Below are 18336 nucleotides of genomic sequence, written 5' to 3'. Positions count from 1 at the left end.
TATTATGTTGTTATTTATATTTAATCCCAAATATAAATGGATTTAATTTCCTTGTATGATATAGAGGAGAGGGTCTAAAATGTTTTTGTTTTTCACGTGGTTAATCTGTTGCCTTGTGGCATTTATTGAATGATTTTTTTCTACTTACTTGAGATGTCACCTTTATTATACATCACATTCCATCAATAGTACACATAGATGTATTTCTTAGTTCTGCTTTATTATATATTCCTGAGTGAGGGCCATACTGTTTTAGTAACTGTGGTTCTAAAGCACTTTTGGTAAATAGTTACTTAATCCTATTAGGCCACTGTCCTATTTAAACTCTCAACATTAAATCCAAATTTCTTACAGTAACATTCAGTGACATTGAAGATCACATCTTTACCCAGCTGCCAGTCTCATCTCTTGCCACTGCCTGTAATCCAGTCCCCCAAACCTGGACAAATCCAACTCCAGACTCTTACAGTCCCCATGTCCTTGCTTTATTAAATGGCCATTCCTTTGTGCAAGTCTTTCATTCCCTTGCATGCCCTCTTCTCCTAATATGGTTATCTGTCCTTCAGATCTAGGGTAGGATCATATCTTCTATTAAGCCTTCCCAGGTTCCCCAGGGCCAGGCTGCAAAGAATCTTGGCACAATGATATTCATTGCTCTCAGTTTTTTAAAAAAAATAAAACTGAAATTCTTTGAAGTATCCTGAGTAGATGATGCTCCTTTAAATGTCTGCATGGTTTTTTGTTTGTTTTTTCTCACATGCTGTTTCCTCAGGCTGCACTGCCTGGCAGTTTCCTGCTTAAACTTTCAGGCTCAGCTCAGGTGTCACCTCTGGCGGAGCCTCCCTGCCCTGGCTCCTCACCAAAGTTCCCAGCTGACTTCCTCGCACCTCTTGTGGGCCCCTGTTCCAGCAGTCCTCACAGTGCTCCACAGCAGAGTACACACCTGGGATTACAGGTATTTCATGGCTTGGCTGTGGAATTCAATAACCTATGAACTCAACCTGGCTGTATTATTTTTCACCTTTGTGACTTGCAGCCAATTATTTAACATTTCAAAGCTTCCATTTTCTTAGTGCAAAATGGGGATGATAATTTCTTCCATGTGGGGTTACTGTGAGGCCTAAATGAGGCGGTATCTCTGAAATGTATGGCTCTGTATCCAGCTTATAGGTGGCCCTCAGAGGCACTACCTGTGATTATATCTGTCTCCACTAGATTTTGCCTAAGACTTTCTTTTATTTATCTCTGAAACCCAATCCTTCTCCCAGAGCCTGGCAGGGAATAGACTGATGAATAAATTACCAGCTGTCCTCAGGGTTCTCCCTTCCTGTTTCACTTCTCACAGAGGTGCCATCTTTCTCTTCTGTCATCCTTAACTTTCCTTCTCATGCAGAGCAAAAGCAAAAACAATTACTGAGTGTTTATCATGGCAGATAATGTGCAAGGCCATAGGTGGGTAAAGAGAAATGGTATAGTCTCTGTCCCTTGCAGCTTACAGTGTGACCGGGAAGTAGTTAAAGCAAAAATAAAAATAAAAATCTTCGGGCTCATTCTCTTTGCTCTACTTTTGTGTATGTTTGTAAATTTTCAAAAATAAACAAGATGTTATGTAAAGAAAGTGGACAAAGCCAGTGTTAGGAAGCTATCAGGGAAGACAATTACAGATAAAGTCAGGGAAGACCCTAGAGTTTACATTTAAGCTGAGACTGGAAATTGAGAAGGAGCCAGCCAGCAGAGAGGATGTTTCTGACAGGGAGTAGAGTGTTCCAAGCCACAGGAGAGGCTTAGTTAGGCAAGAAACTGCAAGGTCAGTGTGGCTACGTGGAGTGAGGAAGTGTGGCACAGGTAAGCAGAGTCCATGTCACTCAAGAGCTGGAGTGAGAAAGGGGCTCCTAGGGGAGTGTACAGTGCAGTGCTGCTGAAGACTTTTTTTTTTTTTTTCTCGTGCTGAGGATTGAACTCCGGGGGCCTAAGCAATGCTCAGCTGTTGAACTACATCCCAGTTTGTTGAAGACTTTTAAGCTGAGTGTAATTCTGACTTAATTTATGTTTTTAAAATGTATGTATCTAAAAGACTGGAAGAATTCAGAAGTAAGAACAGAGAGGCCACTTGGGAAGCTATTGGGGTAATTTAAGGGAGAGATGATAATAACAAGAGAGAGGGAGAGAAATAAACACTTTCAAGATATAATTTGGGGATAGACTCAGTGGGACTTGCTGATGGATTAGAAGTGGGAGAGGACAAAGGGATAGGAATCAAGATTTCTGACTTGAAAGCTGTATATTATTATTTACTGAGATTTACTTAAACAGAATTGTTTTGAGGAAAGTCAAGAATTAAAATTTGGTTATATTAAATATAGATGCTCTGATGCGTCCAAGTGAAAATGTAGGAAAACTGGAATTCCAAGGAAATTTCCCAGGTACAGATGCAAATATGCAAGTTTTCACTGTATATTAGGACAGTAATTAAAAGCATGGGAGTGGATGATAACACTTTAGGAGAGGGTAATGAAAAGGGGGCTTGGCACTAAGTTCTGAAATGCTGTTAACATTTAAAGGTGAGGTCAGAGAAGGATAAAAGAGAGAAGTAAGAGAAATCAAAAATAGAAGGAAAGTCAGGAGAGTGAAGTACCATAGAAGCCCCTGGATCCCCAGCCCAGTGTCTAGAACAGTGTCTGGCCAGGGCTATTGTTCAGTAATTATTGATTTAATGAAATCAAAAGAGATAATTTAAAGAAGGGAACAATTCACAGAATCTAGTGCTGCTGAGAGGCTCAATGGGATGAGGGCATGAACTCTTCTTTGAATTGGCAGCATGGATATTGCTGGTGATGGAGACAGAAGTCTTATCAGAATACATTGAACAGAGCGTGCATGGGAGGTGTGAAAATGCAGATAGCAGATTTATAACACTTTGACAGTTTGGCTGTGAAGGGAGCAGGGAAATGGAATGGTAGCTAAAAGGGGATATGGGGCCAAAGAATTTTGTAATTTTTTTTCAAAGGGGAAGTACTTGAGATTAAATGTATGCAGATGGGAATGATCCAGGAGAGAGTGAGTGATAATGGATGGAGGAAAAAGGGACTAATTGCAAGGTTGGAGTTGATGAGTAGAGGGAAGGGGATGCTGTCAGGAGTATAAATGTTCTTCAGAAGGAGGACAGTCACCACTTCTGTCAAAATAGGGGAAAGATGGGAAGATTGGTACAGATTCAGGTGGTTTAGAGAGCTGGTCCTGAGTAGAGGACAGATCACTGGTTGCATTGTGGCTTTTTAAGTTCTCAGTGAAGAGTCAAAGACATTAGCTAAAAAGCTGGGGAGAGGGGTGCAGTAAGGGGAAGTGGATAAGAAATAGCCTTCTGGGAGAGGGGAATTGGAAAGCCTGTTTGTTAGAGAAAATGTAAGACTCCAGTTAAAGGTGAGTGCCAATTTAGTGACCTTGAATTCATGGTGAACTTGCCAAGCTGAATGCTTTATCATCAATGATCTTGGCATGGAGAAAGCAGTTTCTTGAGTCAGGATTGTGGCATTTGAGATGAGGAGACCTTGGAAGAGAGTTAAGGGTTCTTGCCAGGAAGTGATTATAATGATTAACTGTGAAATTTAAGCTAAAGAAAAAAATTATTATGGAATAGAAGGTCTCATGGCAATTACAAAATTATTTTCATGGGGCATTTGCCAGTATACTACAAAAGCCAAACAGTGGATTAAGTTTGGAGGTGATGGATTGAGTCTGGTGTGGCATCAAGCATGTGGCTGAGGCACAGTGAAAGAAAAGGACCTTGGAGCCAGCCAGTTTTGAGAACTGTGAGGCCAGGGTATTTGGCTTGGTTACCCATTTGAATGTTAAAGTTATGTTGACTGTGATGACTGATTCTGTCAGACAGTTTAACATTGAGTCAGATGTGCTCAAATATCAGAAGGTGATAAGTGTTCTGCAAAGAATTAAAGTTGAGTTCTGGGTTAAAAAGGGAGTAGATGGATTCTTCAGACTAGAAGGGCCGATCCAAAGAGGTGATATGTATGCTGAGATCTGAATGATAAGGTAGTGAATGGGGAGAATAATTCAGGCAGAGGGAACAGTTTATGTAGAGGTGGCAAGTGGGTGCCTTAGAGTCAAGAAAGGAAGCCATTAAGGCTGGCCAAGAAAAGATGATCCAAGAAAGAGATGAAATGAAGTTTGAGTGCAGCAGGAGCTAGTTGATAAAGGGTTTGGAAAGTCACAGTCAGGAGTTTAGTGCATGTATGGGATCCTAAGTGCCACAGTGTGGTAGCCAGCTTCCAACATACACAGAATCCTTGCCTCCTGGTGTTCACACCTTTCTGTTGTCCTCTCTCAGATGGAACAGGGCTGACCTGTGTACCTCGTGGGATATCACATGACATTTCTTGTACTAAGTCATAAGCAACACTTCGGCTTCCCTCAGAGTGAGTGGTCTGAGGGACAGAGGCAGAAGTGCCATACTGTGAGGACTTTATGTAGCCTATGGAAAAGCTCATAGTCATGGTGGAGAGGAGCTGAAGCATCCATCCAGCAGCCATGGTGTGTGTGCACGTCTTGGAAGTAGATTTGCCATTCCTGGATAGGTCATTAGTGGAGTGCAGCCTCTCAAACACTCATTTTTTAAAATTGGTTGTTCAAAACATTACAAAGCTCTTGACATATCATATTTTATCCATTTGATTCAAGTGGGTTATGAACTCCCATTTTTACCCCGTATACAGATTGCAGAATCACTTCGGTTACACATCCACGTTTTTACATATTGCCATACTAGTGACTGTTGTATTCTGCTATCTTTCCTATCCTCTGCTATCCCCCCTCCCCTCCCCTCCCATCTTCTCTCTCTACCCCATCTACTGTAATTCATTTCTCTCCCTTGTTTTTTTTCCCTTTCCCCTCACATCCCCTTATATGTAATTTTGTGTAACAATGAGGTCTCCTTCCATTTCCATGCAATTTCCCTTCTCTCTCCCTTTCCCTCCCATCTCTCGTCCCTGTTTAATGTTAATCTTTTTCTCATGCTCTTCCTCCCTGCTCTGTTTTTGGTTGCTCTCCTTATATCAAAGAAGACATTTGGCATTTGTTTTTTAGGGATTGGCTAGCTTCACTTAGCATAATCTGCTCTAATGCCATCCATTTCCCTGCAAATTCATGATTTTGTCATTTTTTAATGCTGAGTAATATTCCATTTTGTATAAATGCCACATTTTTTAATCCATTCATCTATTGAAGGGAATCTAAGTTGGTTCCACAGTATAGCTATTGTGAATTGTGCTGCTATGAACATCGATGTGGCAGTATCCCTATAGTACGCTCTTTTAAGGTCTTCAGGGAATAGTCCGAGAAGGGCAATAGCTGGGTCAAATGGTGGTTCCATTCCGAGCTTTCCCAGGAATCTCCATACTGCTTTCCAAATTGGCCGCACCAATTTGCAGTCCCACCAGCAATGTACAAGTGTACCCTTTTCCCCACATCCTCGCTAGCACTTGTTGTTTGACTTCATAATGGCTGCCAATCTTACTGGGGTGAGATGGTATCTTAGGGTGGTTTTGATTTGCATTTCTCTGACTGCTAGAGATGGTGAGCATTTTTTCATGTACTTGTTGATTGATTGTATATCCTCCTCTGAGAAGTGTCTGTTCAGGTCCTTGGCCCATTTGTGGATTGGGTTATTTGTTATTGTTTAATTTTTTGAGTTCTTTGTATACTCTGGATATTAGGGCTCTATCTGAAGTGTGAGGAGTAAAGATTTGTTCCTAGGATGTAGGCTCCCTGTTTACCTCTCTTATTGTTTCTCTTGCTGAGAAAAAACTTTTTAGTTTGAGTAAGTCCCATTTGTTGATTCTTGTCAAATACTCACTTGTAAACATTCTGAAGTATGTCTCTAAAGGCAAGGATTCTCTCAAAAACAGAAGCACAACACATTTATTACATCTAAAAAATCAGTTCCTGTCACAAAGCAGAGTTCTGATTAGGTTCCCAAAAAAGGGACCAACATAGCATTGGTTAATATTGCCCAAATATCTTTTCATCCATAGGTTCCTCTCACTTCTTCCCCTCAGTTAATCTTAAAAATAGACTGGATCATTTGTCCTGCAGTTTCTCACAATCTGGATTTTGCTAATTGCATCCCTATAGAGAGTTTTATATGGTCCTCTACTTTGAATTTCATATAAACTGGTGGTTATATTTTGAGGCTTAATCTAATTCAGGTTCTTTTTGTTTGGCAAAAATACTTTCTAGGAGGCATTTTATTTAGGGACACATAGCCAGTTGTCTCATCTTACTGTGATGTTTCCAGCCAATGAAGAGCCATACCGAGATATGTTTACTAACTAGTATGCCTTCAGGCATAGGGACTGGTGTGTTTGAAGGTGCTCAGGGAGGAAACTGCTTGAAGCCTGTGAGGAAGTGAAAAGCGTTGGAGTGGTAGAAACAGAGAGGAAGGCAGGGTGGAGGAGAGGAGCTGGAGGTATAGACAGGATTGTGCAGGGTGCCCTCAGCCTCAGTCCCCCTAAAGCTCCAGAACTACAGCCACTCATCCCATTCAACCCTAGGTGACCCAGACTCTAAGGGCCAGACCTCCACATAACACTTCCCAGGACCCCTTGTTCTTTTCCTGGGAGAAGCTGGGAACTCTGAGTTCAGCTTCTCTCCTCTACTTCTGGAAGGTTCTTTTAAAGAAAAAAAAATAGTTTGAAAATTATTTCTGCTTACATTGTACCTAAGAGCAAAAGAGGCTTTTATTATAAATAGAATTATTTTAGGCTGACCTTCAGAAGCATTTTCTCCTAGCAAGCACTCATATGCAGTTGTACCTCTAAGATATTCAGGTCTCCCAGTCCTCATTGCACTCTTGTAAGGTGGATGTTTATTGTTTTTCTCATAATCTAGAAAAGGGGGCTAGGGTTCTGAAATATAGATAATTCTCAGGCAGCTAATAGGTGGTGATGCAGCAACTGGGCAACAGGTCTTGTAACTCAGAGCCAGTGGTCTTTGTGCTCTGCTCCTCTGTCGCAGTGATGCAAGGTTTTCTCACATATATAAATCTGAGTATCTGCAGTTTATGTTTTTGAAAGTGGAAGAGTAAATCATAAAAGCTTAAACAGTTCTTAAGTATGAGAGAGAGAAGAAGGAATTGGAGTAGAGGGGACAGAAACAGAAGTTAGACTGCTTTAGATAGAGCTTATTTGATTTGATTCCATATAGTTATTTAAATGTTTATAAGGCAAGTTTTTTTTTTCTTTAAAACTTGAAGAACTAGGGAGCCAGCTGTGGTGGTATACACCTATAATCCCAGCTACTCAGGACACTGAGGCCGGGGATATCAAATTTCAGGCCAGTCTGGGACAACTTAGTGAGACTGTCTCAAATTAAAAAATAAACAGATCTGCAGGTGTAGCTCAGTGATAGAGCATTCCTGTGCACTGCATCCCCTGGCACTGCACTTAGTAGTAGTAGTAGTAGTAGTAGTAGTAGTAGTGCACTTTAGTAGTAGTAGTAGTAGTAGTAATAATAATAATAATTAATAGACCATGACAAAGGTCACATCAGAAGAACTCAAGCTGAAGAAAGTCAAAGGAACTGAAGAAGCTGGGTGGAGGGTTGTAAGTTCAAGGCCAGCCTTTACAACTTAAAAAAAATAAAAAGTCTGGGGATGTAGCTCAGTGGAGAGTGCCCCTGGGTTCAGCATTCACAAGTACTAGAAATAAATAAATGAATAAATAAGTAAATACTTTTAAATAATGTCCCTTTAGAAACCATAACCATAAATTGGCTCATGTGTGGGTCTGGAACTTGAAACCATACTATCTATGTAGCAGGAAAAACTCGGGGTGATAATTTAATTTGAACCGGACTTGGGTTAGTAGTGTCTCTAGGAGCCTGATAGAGCAACACAAGTCTTTTCAGGAGAAAAATTACTTTACTTGGCATTCAAAGAAGCCCTCCAAATGAGAACAAAAGCCCACAATGAAAAATCACAAAACATCTAAGAAAAGCCACAGTGAGTGATACAGCAGAAACAACAAAAATAATCAAATTTGAAGACTCAAGTATTATAATTATTGGAAACTGCACATAAAATAAGTATACATAATAATTTCAAAGAAATAAAAAAACAGAGGTTGAAGGTATAATTAGGCAACTGAGATTGTCAGGTATCACAAGGCCAGAAATCCTGTATGTCAGAGCTGTGTTTTTAATCTGGTGTATGTCACTACAGAGGTATCCAGCTAGCTAAAATAATAATAATTAAAAAATAGTAATAACCAGGTATATTTGAAAAAGAACCATTTCATTGATTTAGCCATTCTTCAGTGTACATATATTTCAAAACATGATAAATATATATAACTTTTGTCAATTTAAACAAATCAAAATGTGAGGAAAAAAAGATCCATTTTAGAAATAAAGAACATAATTATTGAACCTAGGTAACAAGTTAAAGAGTAGATCAGACACAGATAAAGAGAGACTTGGTGAACCAGAAGATAAAGACATCACCCATAAGAAGCCCAGGACATGGGAGGTTTGAAAAAGATGTAATGTAACGTATAATCAGAGTTCTAGAAGGAGATAATAGAAAAATTGGGGGAGCCAGAAATGGTGGAGCACACCTGTAACCTCAGCTACTCAGGAGGCAGAGGCAGGAAGATGGTAAATTCGAGGCCAGCCTGGACAACTTAACAAGACTTAGTTCAATAAAATTTTAAAAAGCACTGAAAATATAGCTAAGTGGCAGAGCACTTGCCTAGCATGTGCAAGGCTCTGGGTTCAGTTCCTAGTACAGCAAAGAGAAAAGTAAAAGAAAAACTGCAGAGGCAGTGTTTGAAAAGATTTTCCAAAATTGATGAAAGACCTGAATTCTCTGAATCAGGAAGCTCAAATAGGATGAAAAAAGAGAAACATCGCCCAGATTCATCGGCCCAACGTAAGATCTTAATACAGAGTGGAGAGGAAAAAAAGCAGAGTGCTTTCAAGGGCAGACTGGTGGGTGATTTCTCAGCAAAAGTGGAAGCCACAAGACTGAATGCCATTGTCAAAATGCTAAAAGAAAAAATCACCATCTTTCAAGAATAAGGGCAAAATAATTTTGAAATATAAGACCATGTCTATTATGAATGGGTGAAGGAGTGTTTTTGAACTTTTAGTTATAATACAATAGTTATGAGCTTAAGCTTTGGTGTGAATTTGAGCTCTACTGCTCATGGCTGTATTATTTAACTTCTTTGATTCAGTTTTCTTTATAAAATGGAATTACAGGAGTACCTACCTCATGGAATGTTTTGAGAAGTAGGTGAGTCATCGAATTTAAAACATTGTGATTCGTTCATGGTATGCGTTCAGTAACTGTTAGGGATTACTATTACCATATTTAACTGATTTTATGATGCCATTAATCACAAGACAAACCTTTATTTAATGCTAAAAAATAATATTGCCAATCATTAATAATATAAGATGGCATTAATTGTAAAATATGTCTGGACTTTAGAGATATCAAGGAGTTAAAAAAAAGAGCATCTCAAAATTGATGAAATAACAGTATTTTGGTAGCAAAGACTTATCAAGCCCAGGAGAAAATACATCAAATACACGAAAAGTACAACAAAGTAAACAGTGTTAAGAAAAACTTGATGAAAGTGTTCTGAAGCTAAATATTACATGTGTGATACCTGTGGCTAGAGAATTTTGGGTAGAAGCTATTGAAAATAGCTTACATTTCTTCAGATGTGAATGTGAAGTACAGCTGAACTGCCCTTAAATTGGATTAACATTTCCCAGTGGCTGTTACTTAAACAAAAAGTGTCTTTAATATCATATTGGTAGGAAGAAGCTTGTTGAAAAGGCCAGATGTTCAATGTACAATATGTTGGATAAGACAGAAATTTAATATGCAGGTGCTTTTTCAAATGTTTTCAGTTTTATTTTACACTCAGTTTTGATTACCACTTCCATGTAGTTAAGAGGAGATTTTTGCTAATTTCTTATGAGCTTGGATGTTAATCTTTTTTAGTTGGTCTTATTGCTGATGATACTCTAATATGTGTCAGAGTATATAAGCATCAATACTCTTTCCAAACATTTTGACTTGATTAGATCATCTCGAATATTACTGAGCTGCTAACTAGAGAGTTATCATTTAATGAAATCATTCACTCTAGAAATCATTATATGACTACAAAAGAAGATGACCACTTTTAGTTATGAGGAAATATTTTTGGTCTTTAGATTTTTGGAGTAACCTTACAACTCTTCTACTTCATATTTTTTATCAATAAGGAATAAATTAAGCAACTTGTAATAGACTAACTTTGCTTTATCCAAATAGCTTTATTTTCTCTTGAGAAAGTCCAAGCAGATACAGTCACGCCCCAGTGTTGTTTATGTCTCAGATTTCTTTGATCCATCCTTAAGTGTGCTTCTTCTGATGGTTGCAGAGTGATTTCTCTGCTTCCCTCTCAGCACCACCGTACCTCCAAGGTAAGGCACAAAAGGGGTGTCTCCTAATGTGCATCACTGGCCAGAGCTATGTGGCCACCTCTATCTAAGGAAGTTTGGGAAATGTAGCCCGATAGCCAAGAACAAGGTTACCACTAACTGAAACTGGATTCCAGCAGAAAGATTAGGCAACTATCAGCTTTCCATGTGCCCACTTACGTGATGTCTGCTTTTTTACATACATGCTTCATTAATTTAGCAGACATTTAATGAGTACTTATCCTGTGAAGACAGGCCACTGTGAATATAAAGGTGAGTAAGATACCCAGTTTGATAGGGGAGATGGACATTGACACAAAGATGACAAATACTATATAAACTCCATGCTCAAGGCAGATGCAGTTGACAATTAGAAGGTTCATCCCTGTCGTCATCAGGTAGCAGGGCTGCTAATGCAAGCCTAGCTCGTCCATGCAGTGCAGCCCTCTGCATCCTTCTCATCCTCAATCCCAGATGAGGGATTGAGGATATATATATGTTTGTATACATGTACATAAATAATTATGTATATATACATATATAAATAAGTAAAATATACATATATTTTTATGTATATGTGTATACATAAAATATATATATATTTTACTGAGTTGATCATCTTAGAAACATATAAATATGATTAGGTGCCACTTTCAGTAATCACTGTCTGCTGTGTTGAACACATTGGTATTGGTGTTAAATGGTCAGCCACTAAATACCAAGACCATGGCCAAAATTATATGAGATTTCAGATTCTAGGTCTTTGGGCATAGGAAACTACTGGAATGGCAGTCATTTAAGAGTTCTGTGAGGACAGTTATGAGCCAATGAACACTTGAGAAGCCCTGCATATTATGGGATGATTGGAGCATAGCATTATGAGCCCACACGACACTGAGCATTATGAGCATAGTGTTGTATTTTTTGAAAGCAACTAAATTTCTTGGAGAAATAGAATGTTTTTATAACTTGAATCCTGGGTTGCACTTGCAGTCACATACAGGTGGTGTGATGTTGGGATACCTTGACAACTTGAGTGAGTTTGGATATTGGGACTTGATTAGGATGTTATTTAAATACTCGATGGGCCTGCCCACCCCTTACCATTATACCCCAGCTGAAGAGATTAAAAAACTATTCATATTTATTATCCAGAAAGCATAATGTTAAGTTTAGGTTTGGGTTTTTAGTAGTGGGGTTGTATTGATCAGCCTGACATGTGAACTTATTTTCCCATAAAAGCAGTTAATAGAGAAGAAATCTGTTGATTTTTTTTTTTTTTTTTTTTTGGGAGCAGCTCTTTTCAACACTGTTCTGAAAAGAACAAGTTGGAAAGTGGTATCATGTGCTTCTTTGCAACAAAAGCTCCCATAATGACAGAAAGGGTTATCAGAGGTGACAATTAGAGGCCATATGTAGGACATAACAGAGGAAGGGAACAGTCTTCTTCCTAACCTGCCTGTTGGGGAAATTTACCCTAGTGATGGTGTGGCACCCTAGTGTCAGTTGGCATAGCTGGTCCATACTTAGGTCTGAATGGGGAGTTTGGACTATGTTCTCTATGGACTTGGGAAACTTTGGAACTTTTTATATAATGAAATGGCATGATCAGATTTATTTTTTATTTTAAGAGAATTTATGTTCTTTGTAAAGGACTTGAAGTTTATAAAGTACAAAATAGAATATTATTCCATCCCACTTTTTACTGATAATCTGCATTTAAAGGCTTTTCTATGTCTCACCAGACTTTCCTGCATCCTTTCCTTTTGATTAACTATATTATCTATTGTCAACATTATGAGTATTCATATAGAGTACATAGTGCATAATGTTATATATACATAATGTTATAAATATATATATATATACACACACACACACACACACACACACTAATAAGGAATTAAACTGTACATAGTGTTTTATGATGGTTCTTTTTTTGTTTTATTTTTGTAGTACTATGGGGAGGGGGATTGAACCCATGGCCTTGCACAGACTAGGCAAGCCTCCCCCCCAAATTTGTGATACTCCTGCCTTAGCCTCAGTAGCTGGGATTAAAGGAGTGTGCCACCTCACCCAGCTATGATGGTTCTTTGATTTTAGTCTAAGAAGATATTGTGAACATCTTCCATGTTATTTTTTGCTTCCTCATTTTTTTAAAAAATATTTTTATTAGTTGTTGATGGACCTTTATTTTATTTATTTATATGTGGTGCTGAGACTCGAACCCAGTGTCTCACACATGCTAGGCAAGTGCTCTACCACTGAGCCACAACCCCAGCCCTGCTTCCTCCTTTTTAATTACTGTGTAATATTCTATTATTTCTATAACCAGTTACTAGTGGTTGACATAAAGGTTGTTATCAGTTCAGGATTACAAATAATACACTAGTGATAGCAGTTAACATCTTTACACAAGTATATTCTTGTGTAAAACAGAGTTCTCTGAGTTTGGGGGATTCTTTTCTTTGTTTTTTGTAGACTATATGGAATTTTGTAGACTATATGGAAAAGAAATGCCTATTTTAAGTTTTGGTAGATGTTAAATTATGCTGTAGAAACTCGTTATGAGAGGAAGGAATGGGCCAAGATACAGGGAGAATTTGGGGATCTCCTGACAATCTCTACCACAATGTTCCCCCAGTCTTCAACCCAACCTGTGAAAAAGAACGCTCTCCAAACCTGCTCTTCAAATGTTGTATCTCGCCATTAGTGTATGATAATGCCTCTGACTCCACACCTTTGCACATCAATCTTAGTCTTTACCAATTTGCCAGGTGATCAAAAATACTTAAATTATAAAAAAATTATTATATTTTTGTTTCATTTTGTTTTTTGAGATTGTTTTTTGCTAGTGTTGTTCAAGCTGGCCTGAAACTTCTGGGCTCGAACAATCCTGCCTCAGCCTCCAAAGAAGCTGAGACTATAGGTGCATACCACCGTTACCAGCTTTAGCTTTTTATGTAGTAAAATTTATTAATAATTGTTTTTATGCTTTTGGAGTGAAATTAGCTTGCTTTTAAGAAAACTTTTCAACAACTCAAGATAATAAAAAATTTTACTCATAATTTCACTGTTACTTTTTTAAAAAATTGGTTGATGGATTGTGATTCTGGGGATTGAGCCCACGGGCACTCTATCACAGAACTACAGCCCCAGCCCTTTTTATTTTTTATTTTGTGACATGGTATTGCTAAGTGGCTGAGGTCAGCCTTAAATTTATGATCTTCTTGTCTTAGTCTCCCGAGTAGCTGGGATTTCAGGTGTGCACTCCTATAATGGTTTTTAAATTCAATTGTTTGGTTTACCTGAAATTTTATTTTAGTGTATAGAGTGGATATATGAAGTCAGGAATAAAGCTTCCCACTCTGCACTCCCACAGGGACTAGCCAGTTATTTCAGACCATTTATTTGTTTAATACTTTTCTCCACTGATTTGAAGCACCCTTTTAATCATAATTTCCCATTTATAGCACATTTTTTTCCTTCTCATAAAATCAACAAGATTCATACCATATTGGATAGAGAATAGGGAGGAGGATAATTTTTTTTAAGAGAGAGTGAGAGAGGGAGATAGAGAGAATTTTAATATTTATTATTTTTTTAGTTCTCGGCGGACACAACATCTTTGTTGGTATGTGGTGCTGAGGATCGAACCCGGGCCGCACGCATGCCAGGTGAGTGTGCTACCGCTTGAGCCACATCCCCAGCCCAGAGGAGGATAATTGAACCTAAGAAATGTGGGGGTTGGTGATATCAGAAGTGAATAATAGCCAGGCACTATGGCACACGCCTGTAATCCCAGCAGCTCAGAAGGCTGAGGCAGGAAGATCATGAGTTCAAAGCCATTTAGTGAGGCCCTAAGCTACTCAGTGAAACAGTCTCTAAATAAAATTTTATAAAAGGGCTGAGGATGTGGCCAATGGTTAAGCTTTTCTAGGTTCAATCCCTGGTACCAAAAAAATCAAAAAGTGATTGGAGACGGGTTTGAGAACAGTTCTTTTTTGATAGGGTGTTTTAGAGATTGGGGGAACATCATGGTAAACTTTTCAGTGGGTTCCCAATTCTCTCCCCATCTTGGTCCATTCCTTCCTCTTCTACTTATAGATAAGCCAGTGATTTTCAAACTTTAGCCTACATCAGAATCGCTTGGAAGGATTATTAATCAATGCAGAGTTCCTGGTTTTGTCCATCTGAGATAGGGTCTTGAGAATTTTCCTGTTTGCTAGGATCTCAGCTGATATTATTGATGCTGGTCTGAGGACTACACTCTGATAACCACTGCTTTAGGCCAAGTCCTTTTCACTCACCTCCTGGATTTCCCCAGTGACCTGTAGTTTGGCTTCTTTTTCTAGCTTTTCTGTCCTTTAATAATTTCTGACACAAATTGGGACTTTAATGGTGAGAGTAGAAGTGATGAGGGAGGAATAAAACTGAAAGGCATTTCAAAAGAAGGATTAATGGGGGCTGGGGCTATAGCTCAGCTGGCCTCGCACAAGGCCCTGGGTTCAATCCCCAGCACCACAAAAAAAAAAAAAAAAAAAAAAAAGAAGGAGGATTAATGGGCTTTGGAGACTGAGTAGATGTGAAAGACAAAGGTCAGGAAGCAAAAGAGGCACTTTTTAAAACATTGACACCAGATTTACTCTTTCAAAAAACACTTATTTCATAATATTTCCCTATCCAAGGATTTGAGATAAATCTAAAATGAGATTTATCTGAATAAAATACAAGTGACCGTTGACACCCAGCCAATGTAGTTTCTTTTGTTTTGTCTAAGTCAAATCTCATTATGATAGATGACTTCGCAAGTGGATCTCTGCATTACCAAATACTGTCATGCCCGAGCCAGTGACCTACTTTAAGCAGTATCCAATTTAACAATTCCAATTCAGCAAACTAATTTGGCAGCATTTTGGGACTTGGAGAATTTCGTCTGAAGTATAGTACATTCGTATAAAAGAACTGTTAATTTCTAAGGGTTAGCTTCAACTTACTTAGAAAAAAATATTTCTTATTTAGAAATCCTGTTTTACTGTGTATATTGTCATTATTTTGATCTTGTTTTACATTATACTTTCAGTATTTATCATTCTCTTATGCTTGATGTTGAAAAAACAAGGGAAGGGACATTATGCCAAATATTCATGTGTGCAATTATACTTTTTTTAAAAATTAAATTTTCTCCCCCTGCCACCCCCCACTGTTGTGTTTGTAATTAAAAATGCCTGTGGGGCCAGAGTGTGCGTGTGTTTGTAGGTACAGTGCAGTTAACAGATGACAGGGAGAGCTCATCTCATCACCCTTTACTTTTCCTAGGTTGGAAAATGAATATAGAGAGAGCAGCATGGTATTTTTTTTTTTTTTAATTTTAGGTGATGGAGTTCTTTTGTGGGGGTTCTTTTCTTTTTTTAATGTTGGGGATTGAGCCCCAGGGCAGTCTGCCACTGAGCTACACCTCAGCTCTTTTTTATTTTTTAACTCTAAGACAGGGTCTTTCTAAGTTGCTGAGGCTGTCCTTGAGTTTGCGATCCTTCTGCCTCAGTCTCTCAAATTGCTGGGATTACAGGCATGAGCTACTGTGCCTGACTAGAAGGAGAAACTTTGTACTAAACAGTTGGTCTTGCATCTTTAAAAAAGTTGATACCATTTAAGAAAAAGGAGGGGGACTGACTGTAGGGGGCTTTTTCAGACGGAAAGAAGCAAAAGCGAGTCAAAAGCAGAATGTGAGCCTTGAGGGGTTCTGGTTTATATTTTTCTTCAATTTTTATTTATTTATTTTTCTGATACTGGGGACTGAACCTAGGAGTGCTTTACCACTGAGCTATATCCCCAGTCCTTTTTTTATTTTTTATTTTGAGACAGGATCTCTCTGAGTTGTTCAGTCTAGCCTCTTGCCTCAGCCTCCCAGGTAGCTGGGACTACAGGTATGTGCCCCCATGCCTGGCTCTTAAGTGACTTGGTCTCACATGTGTGGGTGAGATTTTAAAGATGTGAGACTAATATCTGGCTATAAGCGAGTGCCAAATATTTTCGTTTTAAAAAACCCAGCTTGGGGCTGGGGTTGTGGCTCAGAGGTAGAGTGCTTGCCTAGCATGCATGAGGCACTGCCCCACATAAATGTAAAATAAAGATATTGTGTCCACCTAAAACTAAGAAATGAAATAAAGATATTGTGTCCACTTAAAACTAAAAACCCCCAGCTTTACTGAAGTATAATTTACATATCATAAAGTCCACCCACTTTAGGTGTACAATTAAAACATTTTAAATAAATTTACACATTTTTTGATCATCATTACAGTTCAGCATTTCCCCTTGTCCATTCACTGTCAGTTCCATTCCCACTCCCCACCCCAGCTGCCCTCTAACTTACTTTCTGTCTCAAGATTTGCCTTTTCTGGACATGTCATATAAATGAAATCATTTCAGTAAGCATGATGTTTTTGAGGTTCATCTATGTTGTAATGTATATCAGTAGCAGCTAGTTCCTTTTCATTGCTGAGTGGTCTTCTGTTGGGTACATGTACCCTAGTATGTTTACCTGGTCACCAGATGATGGACATTTAGTTGGTTCTCCTGATGAGCTATCATAGAAATGCTGCTGTGAACACACATATGCACAAGTATTTGTTTTGATATTACATAAGTCATTGATAACCAAATGAGAAATGTCTAAAAGTGAGAATTAGGAAATTTCATTATAAGATTTTTTTTTTTTTGATACAGGAGATTAAACCCAGGGGTACTTAACTACTGAGACACATCCCCATCCTTTTTTGTATTTTATTAGAGACAGGGTCTCACCGAGTTGCTTAGGGCCTTTGTAAGTTACTGAGGCTGGCTTTGAACTCGTGATCCTCCTACCTCAGCCTTCCAAGCTGGTGGGATTACAGGCATGTGCCACTGTACCTGGCTACAAGACCTTTTTAACCAAAAAAAAAAAAAAAAATTATATATATATATATATATATATATAATTTTTATATATATAATTTTTTTATATATATATATATAAAATCATATTAGATAACAATTTTACATTATGTTAACTATTTATTACCTCTCTAGACTTGCAACCCAACAGTAATCCTGTTGTTTTAATAAGTTACTGAAACCTTATAGTAGAGCTTCATACTTGAAAACTTACTTTGAATAGTCATAATCATTGAAGCCTTGTGATAGCCTGGCAGCAGGAAGACAGGACATGTAGTACCCTGCTCATTTGTTGCTGCCTGGAGCGAGCATGCCATGTTCTCGTAGAAGTCCCATCAAGACTGTGCTTCACACAGGATAGGGAAGCACCAAGAGGCTCTCCCATGTGTGAGAGAGGTACAGGTTTGGAGTTAGTTTGTTCATTTTTGAGCATGAAGAATGAACTATCACCCAGAATGTCATTTACCCGGAATGAACTGTCTGTAAAAGCTATATAAAAGAAAATAAGCTACTTAATACTGGGCCTTGGAAACCTAGAGAAGTAGCTAACAGGGTGAGGGTGGGGAACAGCAAGGTTTTTGATGATAATAAGAGCTAGTGCTGACCTCATGCTTCCTCTGTCCAGGCACATTCTAAGCACTTAGTTTACCCATTTAGTCCTCACTGCAACCTCTTGTGGTGGGTAGCATTTTTATCTTGTTTTACAGATGAGAAATCTATAAAACTAAAGTGAGAACCTTGATCAAGGTCACACAGCTAGTAAATGACAGATCTGGAATTTGGACCAGGCAGTCTGACTCCAGAGTCTGTCTCCTGAAAAGGTTTCTCTCAGAGGAGACACCTCAGGAGCGTTTTGACTGACAGTTTACAGTTAGTCTGACAGAAGGATGATTGATATGTCTGCATGGTTTT

Source organism: Urocitellus parryii, chromosome 5 (assembly GCF_045843805.1).
Source record: "Urocitellus parryii isolate mUroPar1 chromosome 5, mUroPar1.hap1, whole genome shotgun sequence".
In the NCBI taxonomy this organism is placed as follows: Eukaryota; Metazoa; Chordata; class Mammalia; order Rodentia; family Sciuridae; genus Urocitellus; species Urocitellus parryii.
The sequence above is the reverse complement of the archived record's forward strand: the minus strand, read 5'-3'. Positions refer to the sequence as shown.